Raw genomic sequence first — 14053 nt, 5'->3', positions numbered from 1 at the left:
AAGGGGAAAGTGGACAGTTTTTTTCTACAAGACATAGAGTATCATTTCATAAATTTCTGTTTAGAAATGAGTCGTTTCTATACTTAGCAACACGTGGTATTCTCATTCACTGATCAGCCGTTGAAGGTTATACAGAGAAAAATGTTATTTAATTTTTACGCCAGTCATGGTTTAGCAGTCCAGCGCATATTTGGTTTAGTAAATCAATTTAGTTTTAATTTAAAATAAATCAACACCGGGATGAAATATACATGAATCATAATTGTATGTCTGTTCGGTGTCACTAATTTTTTCTAACATGAGTTTGTTAAAAGCAATCGTTTTCAGGTCATTATTACTATAAGGGTTGAACTGAAACTTTCTATTGTATCTTCTATTCATAGTCTCTTGTCGTATTTAGAAACAGGAGAAAATGTAACTACGGTGAAGGAGCTGCATGCGTTTTGCATGGAAAGGGAAATGACAAGTAACGAAACATTTTTTATTTATTACAAAAGCAGACAAGAGAAACTAACAAAATTCTACAACCAATTCAAACCTATGCAGCGGATCACCATTACATCTGATAATGATACGAGAGAGTTGTACAAAAGCTATGCGTCCGTTAAAAGATTCATTTTCTGCCCATTCTTTCAGGTCCAGTGGTGAGCGAACAAAGGGGAGGTTAGGTAAAACAATGCTCTTAGGATGGTTTAGGTTCTTCTTCTTCTTTTCCATGATTAGAGAGATATTGTCTCGGAGATGCTAGGCGGCTCAGGAACGGCAGAAGTACCGTGCTTGCAAGATGCTGTAATATTCGCTCTTCGGTTTTTTCCTGGTCGGGTTCATAGCGATAAACTGTTCTATTTAGAAAGGACACTACTGAATGCTTGTTGCTTTTCGTTCACAAATTAAACTTGACCAGATAAGCTTTTTTTTACATACAAAGCGAGCGAAAAGATCAAAATAATTTGCGTCGAAAATACTCAAGATTATTTTTTCAAAATAATGTAAATAAAATGTCATGATTGTTTATACTTAGATGGAAGACGAGACATCTTGTCATTAAGAAATTAAAAAGGTTTAGTTTTTCCCTCACAAGATACAAATCAAGATTATTCCGAAAAAATGATCAATGAACAGATCAAAAGAGTTTTATTCTTTACAGTTTGGTACACTTTAGAAGAATCATCGCTTCATAAAAACACTTCCGCGCCCATCCACGCAACCTCTCCTAACCCCCTCCCCCCACTCTCCTACTATCTGATGATTTTCTCGTATTCAAAGGCAGCATTGGCTAAGTCATATCACTACATTTACGTATAATTGTGTATCCTGCCTTAGCAACTTAGGGAAAGAGCAAGATTACAAGACAGTAATGAAATATAAAAGCACATGATAATGCACATTGCAAGGCGATAATTCGGGAAGTAGGCCAGTCGGCTTCTCTACAAACATCTACATATATGAGCGAAATCAGAAAAAAAATTACATTAACATGTTGGTTTGAAAACAATACTTTCTTCAAGATTTGTCATGTACATCAAAGCCAACATTTCTTTGATGTCAATCAGTTTAGTTTAAAACTTTACACACTCAAAAAAAAGTAAAAAAAACATTTATGATAGACATACTTTTTTATCATTAATGACGAACACATGTACTTGATTTCAAAAAGTAGGTGCTTTCAAAATATGGATGCTTTAAAAGAACAGATATTTGCAAAAGGATAATTATTTAAAAAATATTTTTTACATGTAAGTAATCACTTTTTTCAATGCCACCCTAACTTCATGGTTTAGCAAAATTTTCAGAGAAAGGTTTTTCAAGATATTCCGTAAAAGAATGATAAATGAAGCCCTAACGTCAAAGGCAGTACGTTTGTTATTATGTTCTGTATTATTCTTTTGTTTTGCATTTTGAAGTATATTGTAGGGATTCATGATAATAAACAGCAAACATATATATTGAAAATCAGTGCCAGAAACGAACCATCCAAAATGTCATTACGAAAGACTGCACATTAACGGTATTTCAGAGACTATTTAGATTCTTCGCAGATAAGTAAGCAATGTATGTATTTTCATTTTTTCTGTTCTGAAAAAAAAAACTCGTACCAGTAACACGAATATTAGTCGCCATAGTCTTCTTCATGAATTGCACGATTTGTACAGGATTCGGTGGCCACAAAAAATGCAACGTCAGTTTGGCAATTAGATCGATCAGTCATCACTGCTTTCGAAAGGTTCCCATAATGCAATATTTGGTCATTACTGACCAAGTATTGCATTATGGGCACCTTTCACAAGCAATGATGAGTGATTGATCAAACCGCCAAATTGACGTTGCATTTTTGGTTGTCATCGAATGCTGTATAAATCGTGAAATTCATGGAGAAGATTACGGCGATTTATATTCGTATTGCTGGTATGAGTTTTTAACCGAACAGAAATAATAAAAATGCAAGTATTGCTGAGTTTTCTGCGAGGAATCTAAATGGGCTTTGAAATGCCGGTAATGTCCAGACTTCCATAAATATCTATAATATTTTGGTTTCTAGCATTGATTTTTTTAAATAGTTTTTTTTATTTTTGCTGTTCATTATTATAGATACTTGCATTGTAATTAAATAAAACATCACAAAATATAAAACAGAGAAAATATAAGCAAACTTGAATAAAATACCCATGACATTTTGGCTGTTTCGCATTAGCATTGATTTCTTAAAATGTGTTTGCTGTTCATTATTGTCAGTGTTTGCATTATGATTCAAAATGCCTAACCAAAGATTTAATAGAGAAAATAGCAAATTTAAATATACGTACGTAAATGGGTGGCTCGGAATATATTATATGGGTAAAATTATTGCTTACATGTAATCATTCAGGAGAGTGCAGTAATTGTACTATACACAGGATGGCAAAAGAAGTCTTTTAATCTATCACAGCCTCATTGATATGGAATTTGTAACCGAAATTCTATTACAAAATTATTTTCTTTACGTCTAAATGATACGATTGTATATCAACATAGTTCTTTTCAAACCATCACTCAAGTTGGTAACAGAGTAGTACAAAACTGTCCTTGAAAATCATTTGGATCTTTCTTTGATCGTGACCCCCAGCAAAGTTCTGGGGTCATTATCTGAGACCAATATTCTTTTGGGTCATTTACAGTCTTTTGTTCATGTTTTTACGGTCATCCCCAACGGGCTTGTACTAAACACGCCGCAAAGGTGGATACATACCGAGTTAAAACCCTTCAGGGGTCACTATCTAGGAAAGATCCAATCATTTTTAGTGAAAAAAGTACTTTTTCTATTTCTGTCATTCTAAAGATCTTCCTAGAATAATCACAGAGGAAGAACTGCAGTCTTCAGCACAGATCATCACTATGAATAATTGTCCATTAGGGAAACATATTCGAAGCACTCAGCTGAAATATATAATACAACACAGAACTTTCAGAATTTTTCGAAGGCTTTGTACACAACTGCTTTATTTCGCGAGCAGTGTTTCTGGAACAAGTTTTTCTGGATCTCTAAGCATCTTGCCACCAAATCATACATCAAGTAGCCAATATTAATGTTTATGGAATTCGCTCATATATGGGCTTTTGATTAGCGCCCACAGAGAAAAATCGTTGCACAGGACTACTTTAAATCCAATTATACTAGAATCGCGCTGTACAGTTTAATGGGAATATGTAGCAGGTTGTGGTGTACTGAAAAAATAGACATTTTCCTGACAAATCAATGTGTTTGCAATATTTTGAAGCATTTCTCATAACAAGTAAATGTTCCCATTAGGTAAATTTATCAGCAATGAGCTATCCTTTTGCCAAATTACTAATTCGTAAATGTAGATATTTTCATTTCGCTGAAGTCGATGATGCCATCTCAGGGGACAGACAGAACCGTCTCAAGATAACAATCGTCAGTCAAACAAGTAGATTTTATAAAAAGGAAGGAAGCCCTTTTAACGTTCCTCATTTCCCTCTCGCAAGGACTTCAGTCTTACGCTGAGAAGAAACTTTTCAATCCGATCAGTAAAGGTTCAGTGATGAGTCAAATTGGGATGTTGTCAATTCCTGGTATGTTATGCCCACTGAAGCCGTGAAGGTGACGGGCGTCAGTCGACTGGATCTGAAAACCAACAAACATGTTATGAATAGATATATGTAGAGTATTTATTAGGACCTACTAATAGCTTAAAAATTACGAAAAGAAGAAAATTACTCTCCTAAACAGTAATGAATTACATGACCTTCTTTACAGCAACTAAGGACTGAAGGCAACTTTGCTTTTGTTGTCGGGTATATCGTAATTTTTCAAGTAAATCCCTAATAAACTCAGATTTGTCGTTTTTGTACTTTTTAATGGGACAGGAAATACAATGTCATTATCTTAGTTTAATTTGGAATTCTCGTTTCCTCCGTTCGGCTCATATTCAGCACTAAGCATAGCATACTAATTAAACGTAAGTTTAATTATCATACGTTTTACGTAAGTTTATCACTTACCTTCGTAATGTTCCTGTACTGAATCTCATGATTAATCTGAGGCATATGTAATATTTCCTGTTTATTATTGCCTTTGAAATCATTCTCTTGTATTAGACTTTTTTATTTTTTATTTGTGTATTTATTTCTTCATTATTCATTCTTTGGTGTCTTGGCTGCTTAATTGTTCGGTCATGATAAGAGTTATTTTCACAGGTGTAATGTGTCCCCGACCATGTTTTGAATTGTAAGGTTTGGGTATTTAAAAAAGCTCGCTATACGTTACAGGCATTTAATTATTCATCTTTTTACCTTCTGCTTTTTCATCCTTTAGTTACAGGTGTATTTCATTAAAAAAATATACGTCGTTATTTGTTATTGCGTATAGGGTCATTAAAACTTATGAAAGAATTGTTCTGTCGAGAGGGAAAATGAGTAGAGGTTCATTTATGCATATTATTAGATTAATATCAGTGGTCTCGCTAAATCAGTAGCAATTCTAATTCCCTTTACGCGACGGACATAAACTCTCAGAGCTGAGGTACAAAACTGTCACAGGAGAACGGGAGTCGCCATCCATATGCTGACAATAATCGGCAACGTAATGGCGGGGCAAGTTACCTCATTTAAATGACAATTACCGCCTGCATTAATCAGCATACCATGAGATGTTAATGCGATATACCTCCGGATTAACTAATGCATTAGATATCATTTGAGCAGGAGAGAGAGAGAGAGAATTCAGGCGCGGCCCATGAATTATTGAATATGTATTATTCAATGGAAACGTCCGTAATGTTATGCTTCCTACCTCGGGCGATGACGCGTCTGCAATTCGCCTTCCGTGTCAAATGGGGCCGCCATTTTCGGAGACTCTCATGCTCTAAATAAAGAGGTCTTAATTTCGCTGAGGCTTTCGTGTTGGCAGTGTTAATTTATGCGTCTTCAGTGTCTGAGTTATTTACGTGATGCAGTGGGCGGGAAATTTATGCAAGAAATTTATTCGTGTCAATATATGTGATAGTCGTTCTTGCTGTGATAATTTTGAAATGCCTGAGAGCATTTATCTTTCGTTGTTTTATTTTATATCTATAGTTTATGGTTTGACGATATTATTTTAATGGAAGCTTCTCTCAACTTCAGAACTGTATCTTTGTAAATCTTGAAGAGTCCCTTGAGGCACATTTTACTTAAAAGCAAGTTGGCCCACTTTACTTGCAAGTACAGTAAAGCAAAATTGTATGTTAATCAAGGAGCCCCTGAATGAATTGTCTTTCTTGTTCTAATCATACCAAGTAACATGGAACAGTTGAAACTTGCACATTGCCAATAGTACTGAAAGTTTAGAATACATCCAATGGTTCTTAAAGATATATGTCATCCACGATCAAGGCATACCGTCGTGTTTGTTTTCAAAAAAGAAAAAAACAAATTTCAGATTAAAGTCAATACAGTTTTTTTTGGAGAATTTTTTTTTTACTTTTTGATATGTTATATTATTATTATGTAGAATTATTTTTATTATACTCTTTTGGAATTTTAATTAATATACAAATCAAATGTTGTGTGCATCTTTTTCCCTTTATTACTCCTTAAATACTACCCGAGGATAATAATAAGATATCGTACAGTTCAGGACATCCGTATGTTATATATATATATATATATTATATATATATATATATTATATTAATATATATTTACTATTAATTTATTAGTATAATATATATATATATTGGAATTTTAATTAATATACAAATGCTGTGTGCATCTTTTTCCATTTATTACTCCTTAAATCCTACCCGAGGATAATAAGAAGATATACGTACAGATTCAGGACATCGTATGTTATGATAAATATATATATATATATATATAATATATATATATATATATATATATATATATATATAATATATATATATATATATCATAACATACGATGCCCTGTACTTGCAAGTAAAGTGGGCCAACTTGCTTTTAAGTAAAATGTGCCTCAAAGGACTCTTTCAAGATTTACAAAGATACAGTTCTGAAGTTGAGAGAAGCTTCCATTAAAATAATATCGTCAAACCATAAACTATAAAAATAAAGGCTCTAAATTCGTTAGATTTATTTCATTTTCCTAAGCGACTGACCCCTTTCAAGCCCATATATATATATGTGTGTGTGTGTGTGTGTGTTTATATTTATGTATATATGTATATGTGTGTATGTATATGTGTGCGTGTATTGACTGCGTAAAGAACCCGAAGGTTGAACAAAATAATCGATGCTTTTTACAGGCCAACCTGAACCCGGCGCACAGGCCACCCATTACGCTGATGGGACCTCCCTTTGGCTTCCCTAATGCCCCGAAACTAAAATATACAGTGAAGATTCCATTCCGAATCAGGGTACAACTGATCCCATGCAAATACAACGCTTTATTCTCCTTACTTATACTGTCCCTGAGGGCTTCTTTCTTTCTTTCCTTTTTCTCTCTTTTTTTCCCATTTCTCTTTTTTTTTCCATGCAAACGCAACGCTTTTTTTTTCCCCGATACAGATATTCCTTGGGAATTTTTTCTTCTTTTCATGAATGCACCTTGGGCTTGAAAGGGGTCAGTCGCTTAGGAAAATGAAATAAATCTAACGAATTTAGAGCCCTCGGCTGATGGTTTAAGGGGCATTCGTGATCTGAACGAGGCAATGCCATTTGGGGCACGCCTACCTTGGCCTCTTGGTTATCGGAACTGTCTTCGGTGCTCTTAGTCAGAAGCTGCTAAACTACCCCATGACTAAAGGAAAAAAAAAATTTCTCTCTCTCTCTCTCTCTCTCTCTCTCTCTCTCTCTGTTGCAAGTTTAGCGGCTGCTTTGATTGGAGGTTACCTATCCAAGCGCTGACCTAAACTAGTGTTGCTAATCGTATTGTTGGAAGAAATATTCTCTCTCTCTCTCTCTCTCTCTCTCTCCTCTCTCTCTCTCTCTCTCTCCGTTGCGAAAGTGTAAACATTGGTGTTTTGGTTCCTGGCTTTCATTAGAAGTTACCTATCCAAGTGCTGACCAAATCTACTAGTGTCGCTAAAGTTTGTTATTCGAGAAGGTTTAGAATAATGAAGCATGCCTTAATGTCAGCGTTGGTCTATTATTATTTTCCATTTGTACAGTTTACTATATAAATTCAAGGTTAATTAATTATTTAATCTGCATCTTGCCAAAGTATTTTTATTATCGTTGTACAAATTAGGTTTGTGATATGCTTCCTTTTACTCTGCTGTCAGCTGTTTACTTTTCATTTTTGGTCAAAATGATTACGAATACTTTTGCAAAATTGATGTTTACGGACATTTTTCTTCACTTATCTCCTCTCCTCTCCCTAAGACTTCGTCAGCCTAATCGCCTTGCGGAAGGAGCGTTCAATAAACATCAATAGAACCCAACAATAAAGATAATCACGTCGACTTCTTCACTGCAATATTGATTCCTCTCTCTCTCTCTCTCTCTCTCTCTCTCTCTCTCTCTCTCTCTCTCTCTCTCTCTCTCTCTCAACTGATTTAGATTTGAAATTAACCAAGAAATTCGACTTACCAAAGAAATCGAAATGAAAAACCATACAATTTATATTTGAATCTTCCCGCAAGATGTTTTTATTTTGAATATTTAGCGAGTAGAGCTTATCCCATTCAATCAGGGAGTGAATATTAGGTTCACAATGACTTTGGAATATGAAGATTTACTTCAAAATTTCAATGGAATATTGTTGGACCAAGTACTTGCATAGTTATTATTGATTTTATCGGAATGATATCAAGATTTATTAAATGGGTGAATTCTGTAAGAACCCACTGGTAACAGGAAGGACGGCGAAACAATACACATTAATTGAAAAGATAGACCGATTTAGTAAGACTGAAAAAGGTTCGTCTACTAAAGCTAGAATTAATTCCGCAATAAAAGAACGGGCATGTCCCTATTACTGAAATGCCACAATTACTTATAGTGTTGTAAACTCATTCATAGCGAACCTATAGTATTTTTCCGATGTTTGAAATACTGACTGTTTCTGACACTTGAAAAATACTTGAATGTTTCAAGGAATACGATATCCTTGCCAAATCTTTTCTGATTCCCCAGAGATTCCCTGAAGGGGTCTGTAGGGAATCATGTCGAAGGAAACTATTAATTAGTTGCAAAAAAGAGATTTTGAAGGTACCCTTTGTGGGTCTAGCTTTCCGATAAGAAACAGACTCCGTAAAGTAACAAAGACCCCATGTTATGGCCTACACGAATATTTGCTAAATATCTTGCAGTTAACAGGAGTTTCCATAAGTTCCCAACGTACTTGTGAAAATAACCTGTCCATCACGCTTATCATTCCGTTCAAGTGATTTATCTAAACATGTATGACATCTAAAATGGCAGCGTAGCCATAAATAGCTTTAATAACTTGGCTGATAAGTCGATGTGTCGTTCAAAGTAGACGCTTTTATAGAGAAATAAATCAGTGTCAACTAATCTTTGAAAACTGTTTGAACTAGGTTGAAGCAATGGCTTTCATTTATGGGTGTCAGCTGTCTATCTTTTTAATTGCGAATTAATATTTCTCCCTAGATCATTACAGTTCACAATGATATTTCGAAATGACTTGTGCCGTGATGTTACTATAGTCTAATATAGATCTAGGAGGTATAGATGCCTATTTTAGTCTTGTGAAATGTTCTTGATGACGCTAGTCATCCAGTCTTAACTGTATTTTAGAAAGTTTCATATAATTCCTATAGAAATTCTTTTTAAATTTATTCTTCATAGTCTTCATTATACTGTAGGTCCTAGTCGAACCTATCCTTACGTAACCTAAACTAGGGGGCGATATGCCCGACCTGACCGCGGACGATCTACGTAACACCATATGATAGTCTTATTTTGAATTTAAAGGTCACTAGGCTGAATGTGACTCCTGGGACAAATGTGCAAAGCCTTGGGAAGACTGTTTCAGCACATAACTCTTGTGGAAAGCATTAAACTGCCATAATTGAAATTTTTAAATAGAATATTACAAAAATCAGGGCATCTATATTTTTTCTTTTACGTGGATAGAAGTGACTGTTCTTTAGATGTTGACACTCTCCATGTATTTCGCCTAAATTATTTACGTAAATAATTATAAGATAAAGTGTAGCCTTATCAAACCTACTGATACTAGGATACTGAATACTATATATCAGACCAAGTTTAATTTATTCAGGGTTCCGAACTGAGAAGGCCAAACACTTTCATTGATTCCAGCAGAGCTTTAGCCATCGGATGTGAATTAATTCGGCCATAAATTATTCCATAACAAAAGTAGGGAATATGCATGATCGCAAAATTTTAAAGTAGCCCTTTCCATCTCGTTATCCATAAGAGGGAAAATTGAGAGGACTAATTCCTACTTCCTTTATATATCTTTTTAAGGTTTTGCAACTTTCCATTTGTATAAATAAGCTTACAAGCCAAACCTTTCCATTTGCAGAAATAGATACATAGACAACCTTCCATTTGCAGAAAATAGACTACATAGACAACCTTCCATTTGCAGAAAAAGACTACATAACAAATTTTCCTTTGCAGAAATAAGGACTACATAGACAACCTTCCATTTGAGAAATAAGGACTACATAGACAACCTTCCATTGCAGGAATAAGTACATAGGAAAGCTTCCATTTGCAGAAAAGGACTACATAGACAACCTTCCATTGAGAAATAGACTTACATTGACAACCTTCCATTTCAGAAAAGAACTACCTAGGAAACTTCCATTTGCAGAAAATAGCTACATAGAAAACCTTCCAATTTGCAGAAAAGACTACATAGACAACCTTCCATTGAGAAATCGACTACATAGACAACCTTCATTTGAAGAAATAGACTACATTAAGGACAACCTTCCTTTGCAGAAAAGACTAACATAGACAAACCTTCCATTTGCAGAAAATAGACTAATAGACAACCTTCCATTTGAAGAAATAGACTAATAGGACAAACCTTCCATTGCCGAAATAAGTACATAGAAACCTTCCATTTGCAGGAAATAAAGCTTAAGTATTCTTCCAAATTTGCAGAAATAGGCTACATAGACAACCTTTCCATTTGCAGAAATAGGCTACAATTAGACAACCTTTCCATTTGCAGAAATAGATACATAGACAACCTTTCCATTTGCAGAAATAGACTAACATAGACAACCTTATCCATTTGCAGGAAATAGACTACAATAGACAACCTTCCATTTGTAGAAATAGACTACATAGAAACAACCTTCATTGCAGAAATAAGCTCATAGACAACCTTCCATTTGCAGGAATAAGCTATCTTCCATTGCAGAAAATGAGCTACATAGAAAATTCATTTGCAGAAATAGGCTACATAGAACCTTCATTTCAGAAATAGACTACATAGACACCTTCAATTTGCAGAAATAACTACATAGACAACTTCATTGCAGATAAGCTACATAGGACAAACCTTTTTTTTTTCATTTGCAGAAATAAACTTCTCAGACAACCTTCCATTTGGGCAGAAATAGATGTTACATAGACAACATTCCTTTTGCAGAAAGAAACTACATAGAACAACCTCTCCATTTCAGAAATAAAATTACTTAGACAAATTCTATGTAGCAAATAAGATACATAGACAACCTTCCATTTGTAGAAATAAGCTACATAGACACACTTCATTTGCAGAAATAAGTAGACAACCTTTAATTTGCAGAAATCGAGACATAGACAACCCTTCCATTCACAGACCATAAACTACAGGAGACACCCTTCCATTTGCAGAAATAAGCTACTAGAAAACTTCCATTTGTGAAATAAGCCTACATAGACAACCTTTCCTTTGTAGCAAATAAGCTACATAGAAAACCTTCTTTTGCAGAAATAAACTACATAGACCAACCTTCATTTGCAAAAATAAACGCTACATGACAACTTCCATTTGCAGAAATAAGGTACATAGACAAACCGTTCATTTGCAGAAATAGACTACATAGAAACCACTCCATTTACAGAAATAAACTACATTAGACAAACCTTCTTTTGCAGAAATAAGCTACATAGACAACCTTCCATTTGCAGAAACTACATATACAACCTTCCATTTGCAGAAACTAGACTTACTTAAAAACCTCCATTTGCGAAATTAAAGACAAATAGACAACCTCCATTTGCAGAAATAGGAATAATTAAACAACCTCCATTTGCAGAAATAGGACTACTTAAACAACCTTCCAATTTGCAGAAATACTACAAATTAAGAACAACCTTCCATTTGCAGAAATAGGACTACTTAAACAAACCTTCCATTTGCAGAAAAATACTTAAACAACCTTTCCATTTGCAGGAAATAAACTACAAGACAACCTTCCATTTGCAGAAATAGATACTTAAAACAAACCTTCCATTGCAAAAAAGAAAATAGACTACTAAACAACCTTCCATTTTGCAGAAAATTAAAAGACTTACTTAAACAAACCTTCCAATTTGCAGAAATAGAACTACTTAAACAACCTTCCATTGCAGAAATAGACTACTTAAAACAACCTTCCATTTGCGGAAAATAAATACGTTAAACAACCTAAATTTGCAGAAAATAGGACTACTTTACCAACCTTCCAAAAATTTGCCAGAAATTTAAGACTTACATAGAACAACCCTTCCATTTGCAGAAATAGACTACTTAAAACCACCTTCCATTTGCAGAAATAAATACTTAGACAACCTTCCATTTGCAGAAATAGACTACTTAAAACAACCTTCCATTTGCAGAAATAGACAAATAATTAAAAACAACCTTCCATTTGAGAAATAGGGAAATAGACTTACAAAAAACCTTCCATTTGCAGAAAATAAATACATAGACAACCTTCCATTTTTGCGAAAATAAGACTACTTAAACAAGCTTCCATTTGCAGAAATAGACTACTTAAAACCAACCTTCCATTTGCAGAAATAGCTACTTAAACCAACCTTTCCATTTGCAGAAATAAACTACATTAGACAAAAAAAACCTTCCATTTGCAGGAATAAGCTACATAGACAACCTTCCATTTGCAGAAATAGACTACATAGACAACCTTCCATTTGCAGAAATAGACTACATAGACAACCTTCCATTTGCAGAAATAAACTACATAGACAACCTTCCATTTGCAGAAATAGACTACTTAAACAACCTTCCATTTGCAGAAATAGACTACTTAAACAACCTTCCATTTGCAGAAATAGACTACATAGACAACCTTCCATTTGCAGAAATAGACTACATAGACAACCTTCCATTTGCAGAAATAGACTACATAGACAACCTTCCATTTGCAGAAATAGACTACATAGACAACCTTCCATTTGCAGAAATAAACTACATAGACAACCTTCCATTTGCAGAAATAAACTACATAGACAACCTTCCATTTGCAGAAAAAGACTACATAGACAACCTTCCATTTGCAGAAATAGACTACATAGACAACTTTCCATTTGCAGAAATAGACTACATAGACAACCTTCCATTAGCAGAAAGAGACTACATAGACAACCTTCCATTTGCAGAAATAGACTACATAGACAACCTTCCATTAGCAGAAATAGACTACATAGACAACCTTCATTTGCAGAAATAGACTACATAGACAACCTTCCATTTGCAGAAATAGACTACATAGACAACCTTCCATTTGCAGAAATAAGCTACTTAGACAACCTTCCATTTGCAGAAATGAGCTACATAGACAACCTTCCACTTGCAGAAATAAGCTACATAGACAAACAACCTTCCATTTACAGAAATAAGCTACATAGAGGAACAACGTTCCATTTACAGAAATAAGCCCCATGTATAAAGTACTGTTAGTGTTTATAGTAAGATTATAATAATTCTTTGCTTTTAAGCTTTATATTAATTTTTGTAGATATTCGCTATGATTACTAGGGTATTCATAGTAAAGTTAGAATGATCCTTTGCGTTTGAGCTTGATTGCTAGACGTTAATTCTTCATACGCATTAGCTAGGATTGCGTCGGATGTAATGCACAGTATTGTCTGTGTGCGGAAAGAGGTGAGACATGAAAATGAAGAATATCAATTTCATTTTCTGTCCCTGCACGAGAATGTTGTTATGATTCAAAATAAACAACTGAAGGAAGGAATGAAAGTATTCAGCAATAATCCGATTTCTGGGCAAGAGACGGTTAGCCGAAAATCGGCGAGCGTACTTCGTCCGCCGAACTTAACGTGATTTCCCCATACCGTTACCAGTAATATATGTGTGTATATATATATATATATATATATATATATATATATATATATATATATATATATATATACATATCAAATTGTATTCATCCGAATGCATCACTGAAATGTTTTTTAATTTAACAGTTAATGCTGTGACAAATACAAAGAAATTTATGTATAATGTATATATGTATAATCTATGAATTATATAATATATATATATATATATATATATATATATATATATATATATATTATATATATATATATATATATATATATCAATCCAAAATATATATTGCATTTATATATG

General features: G+C 34.0%; 1 long non-coding RNA gene across 1 annotated transcript in view; it reads right to left on the bottom strand.

Annotated features, from left to right (window-relative positions):
* Positions 1-472: 472 nt before the first annotated feature.
* LOC135202374 (uncharacterized) overlaps positions 473-14053 on the bottom strand; it is a 34025-nt gene continuing 20444 nt past the window's right edge. The window contains exon 2 of the long non-coding RNA XR_010311724.1: positions 473-4123. This is a non-coding gene — a long non-coding RNA (uncharacterized LOC135202374). The remainder of the gene's footprint in view (positions 4124-14053) is intronic.

The sequence above is a fragment of the Macrobrachium nipponense genome, chromosome 30 (assembly GCF_015104395.2).
Source record: "Macrobrachium nipponense isolate FS-2020 chromosome 30, ASM1510439v2, whole genome shotgun sequence".
Classification (NCBI taxonomy): domain Eukaryota; kingdom Metazoa; phylum Arthropoda; class Malacostraca; order Decapoda; family Palaemonidae; genus Macrobrachium; species Macrobrachium nipponense.
This window is presented reverse-complemented; position numbering and strand designations above follow the sequence as displayed.